Source organism: Tenebrio molitor, chromosome 1 (assembly GCF_963966145.1).
Source record: "Tenebrio molitor chromosome 1, icTenMoli1.1, whole genome shotgun sequence".
NCBI classification, from domain to species: Eukaryota; Metazoa; Arthropoda; class Insecta; order Coleoptera; family Tenebrionidae; genus Tenebrio; species Tenebrio molitor.
In genome coordinates this window covers 17,861,512-17,866,210 of record NC_091046.1, presented here as the reverse complement: position 1 = coordinate 17,866,210, position 4,699 = coordinate 17,861,512, and the positions used below count along the sequence as shown (strand labels likewise).

The window sequence follows — 4,699 nt, the reverse complement described above, 5'->3', positions numbered from 1 at the left end:
CATGTTTTAATTCATTACCACCTTTTCCAAACAGATTTGTAAATGAACATTACAAATATGATATATCCATACATAGATATTTGTATCTAAATTTTAAACGTCATTATTTAATACAAGTATTATTATTATCTTTTGACCAATTAATTAATTTTAAAAAGTAAAAATAAAAATTTCTTGATTTGTTATTGGCTCGTGAACAAATTTTTCTCAAAAATGTTTTCATAATTTCCTTATTTAAATTAATATTTACAAGTTGGTTACAGTTGGTTGCAAAAAAAACGGGAACTGTTAGAATAAAATTGACACATTTTTACAATCTTTCCATAGTGTGAAACCTTCTTACGAGAGATAGGTTAGAATTAACGTCAAAATTCAATGAAATTTTTTAAAATTATTTGATAGGTATTGTCAAGTAGACAATTAATTGACAAACGGACAAAATCAAATTTACATTAGGAAATTTTTCATTTCCCGATTTTTTTGCAACCAACTGTAGTATTCAGACGTAAATTCAAATTAACCTTTCAAAGAAAATCTGCTTTTCTCAATTTATTTAACTGTTATTTTATTAATGTTCATAACTTAAAAATAAATTAAATATTCAAATTAAGTATCAAATAAAATAACTTATTGGCTCGTTTTTGTTTCATTATTTTGATAAACATATTTATAGAATTTCACTGAAGGATGAGTAAACCCATCAAAATATTTTAATAAATAAATAGAAAATTAAATTATCGTCTCGTCATTTTAAATTAAGTTTGTAAGATTTTAGAAACATAATACAGTCTGATTTTAAATGTTGTGCAGATATTTTAACTTGAGGTAGTACGTGTTAAAAGAAGGCAAAATAACCCAACTTGCCCTTTACAAATATTAAAGGTTTACAAGAGAATCAAAGGAATCAGTTTTTTTGGAAACCGCTGAAAATTTTCAAATTTGGCGAGCAGTTTTGACATACGACCAACCTAAAATGTCAAGTTTTTCTGTCATTCGATGTTATGTTTCGATTTTATCGTTAAAGTTTTTTTAGTTTCATCATGAATTTTCGATAAAATTTGTAAAGTGCCTACAACTTATTCAGAAAACAACACAGGCTTAAAAACAAAGTACTCGTAAGAGGACTGTAATTATAAATAAAAATATAAAATAAAATATCAAGGAAGGCACGACGTGTCCAAGAAAGCCGAACTCGATTCAGAATGCCTCTGTTTTGACGAATTTTCTGAACGGTGTTTTGAACTCGCAAACTGATAAACTCCCAGGTGATTTTCAAGATGCCGAGTACCTTACTTGTTCGTGGCTGGTTTTCAATTTCGTGAAGAATTTCTTCTTCTGAAACTAAAATGCGATTTTTTTCGGTGGCGACCAAGATCGGGCTTATTCATTTCGAAATTCGTGCTTAGGAAGTATCCTTTGAGGAAACCTTACAGTGTAGATGCCGTGCTAGCTCTGAATGAATACGGGCTTCGCCATAGATCAAAGATCATATCAGTTGTCTCCAGGTTGATGAAAGACATTTGTGATTTAAATTGAGATTAAAATTGAGGTTCTTGTGAAAGTGACTTAATTTTGAATTATATGATAACAAAAAAGTCTACTATGATTTTTGACCCATTTTTTCATAAAATTCAGTGGCCTCCAAACTTTTCTTGAAAAACTTTTAGCCCCTGTTTCTCGAAAAGTATCAACATTTGTATAAGGCATTATTGGCTCAATCGTTACCTATTGTGGAGTTCTACCACTGGTTAAAATATCTGCATAACTTTCAAAGTCACCCTGTAGGTATATTTAATGAAATAGGCTTGACACATCGTCATTGTTTCTTTAAAATAGTAGTTTATTTGACGAGTTCTTGTGTAAATTGGGTTTTTTTTTGGTACGAGTGGGCCTTTAAAACGCTCGTTTCACTCGCATTTTCAACTGGCCCACTCGTACCAACAAAAAACCCAATTTACACAAGAACGAGTTGAATACAACGTTTTTTTGTTCGACGAGCCCTTTAAAGGCTCCAAATCGCTTAAAATCTTTAAAATTAGCTTGACGTTTCGTTTTGACAATTGGTGACATTTATCAAAATCCGTTCACATAGGAGAAAATTCTCAAATTCTGACAGTGTCGAACAAAAAACAGTTTCAAATGTGCTCTTATAAATGTATAACAGATTATAAAATCCAGTTGATGGCGATAATAACACATACCTTCAAGAGTTTTCAAAAAATAATATACATATAGATCACAACACATGCTTAAATAATTTTGTTTATTTGTTTTAATTTTAAGACCTTCATCAACTTTTCCAGTTTTGAGGAAAGCAACTATAAATATGGTAATGGACTACAAAATAAATTATTTATTATAAAAAAACTTCGTATATTTCCATATACAAATTAAAATTCACTTTAATAGGCTGTATAACATATTTTTGAAAATATGAAAGTATTACACGTATACTTATTTGATGATAAATCTTTTAAAATTAATAAATAAACAGATTGCCTGCACCATTCCCAAAGATATTTTTTTAACTTGCCACTGCAACACCTTAAACAAGTTTCTTAAAAATAATTTCCATGTGGTAAAAGCAGAAACGTGTTAAGAGCTATCTTTATATTTTAATTTGTTTTGAGGCTAAGAATAATAGTTTATTTGGTATATCACAAATAAATGTTTATCTAAAAAAAAGTCATATCTTTTATAAAGTAACATAAGCAATAATTGTTAATATATTAATATATTTCAATATGTACAGTTGGTTGCAAAAAAAAACGGAAAACGAAAATTTTCCTAATGTAAATTTGATTTTGTCGTATTTGTCAATTAACTGTCTACTTGACAATACCCATTGAATAATTTTAAAAAATGTCATTGAATTTTGACGTTAATTCTAACCTCTCTTGTAAGAAGGTTTCACACTATGAAAAAATTGTAAAAATGTGTCAGTTTTATTCTGACAGTTTCCGTTTTTTTTGCAACCAACTGTATACATTTTTGCATTCCGGGGATTAATTTGTCTAAAATAAAAAAAATATATTAACTGACAATTATGAATAGTTATTGACTCGTATTATGTATTGATATATATTTTATTAATTCATTTGTCATGTGATAACATGATCTACGAGTAAATAAAATGGCTTTTGCTTTACCACTGTCACAAAAAGTTATTAATAATAGTTATTTTCATGTGAGTAACGCTGTCAGATTACTTTTCAAGTATTAGGCCGAAGTTTGAAGCACGAGGCGTCAGCCGAGTGATGCAAAACATGCCGAATACCTGAAACTGACAGCACACCGATATTGAATAACGTTTTTCGTGTTCTTAAAAAACATTAATTAACATTAAATTTTATCTTTATTTTTATCTTTGACAGATGTCACGTTAGGTATATAAACTGAAAAGTTTATCCTATATTTAGTTGTATTCCACTTTTCACGTTATGTATCTTGGGAAACGAACACGAAAAAATAATTTCACAAAATAAATTCATAAATGTGCCTATTGCATAAAGTGTAGTCCCAGAAAAAAGGTTGTATTAAAAAAGAATAACTTTCGCAGTTTTTAAATTGCTTAACCATGTTTATATTTTTTTAATTCGAAAAATGGAAATATGTATCTTTATGAATTGACAAAATAAACGTAATTTACATTTTATAATAAATTTTACCTAAAAAAATTGAACAAACTATCGTATTCATTAAGACACTGAATAAAATATAAATATAAAAGAAATCTTCTGCTTGGGTAGAATACAAAAACTATGCCTTAAACCAATAATTAAAAAGCTGCATAAATTATAACCCTACCCAAACATTTATAAATGTGACCTTCTATTGCAAGTAAAGCACATCTGTAGCAAACATGATAAAGTAGTAGGATTTTTTTGGTGTTAAAATTTGAAGGTCTTCATCTTTCTCATACCTTCCAAATTTTGTATAAAACCCCCATCAGACATTAAATCAGGCAGAATTTGTTTCGTACAAGTTACCTACACAACAACTCACAAAATGTTCAAGCTTGTAAGTATATTTTACTGAATTTGTTATTTGTAATAAATCGTAACACTTAATTATTTATCAATTGAATCAATTATTTTAAATTAAATTACAGTTCGTCTTCTTGGCCGCCCTTTTGGCTTTCGCCTTAGCTGCCCCTAAACCCGCCCCACAATTCTATGGTCTCTACGGAGGATACAGCGGTTTAGGATATGGACTTGGATATGGATATGCTTCACCTTACGCTTACGGCGGCTATGGAGGCTTGATCTATTAATCCAAAATGTAAACTCATTATTGTGACTAAATAAATTGCTTTAGATATTACATCAAGTTTCAATTTATTTCTACCCTCAAAAAATATTTTTCGAAGCAAGACAACTTCAAATTTAAATACAAATTGCCGTGCGTAATAACTTTTGTTATAATTAATACTAAGGTAGCTCCGTAGCTAAGTAATTTCAATTTATTTGTCAACCAAGTAGCAAATTACAAGACAATGTTCACCAATGCATTAAATCTAGCATTTAGTCTTGAACTAGTAGAAATAGACAGACAAATTTAAATAAAATTGATATCAGATTTCCATATCAACATACGAAATCTTTTATGGAAAATAGAAGTCTTTTTTTTCATTAAATCATTATAAAATTCTTTAAATTATATGAAAATTTTTCATTTTTTTTTTATAAACAATTAGTTA

At 28.6% G+C, this 4,699-nt stretch overlaps 1 long non-coding RNA gene across 1 annotated transcript; it reads left to right on the top strand.

The window, feature by feature from the left end:
* The first annotated feature begins 2,506 nt into the window (after positions 1-2,506).
* LOC138132170 (uncharacterized) lies at positions 2,507-4,323 on the top strand. The gene is made up of 2 exons (XR_011160008.1): positions 2,507-4,020; positions 4,112-4,323. It is a non-coding gene; the product is annotated as an uncharacterized lncRNA (long non-coding RNA).
* The last annotated feature ends 376 nt before the right edge of the window (positions 4,324-4,699 follow it).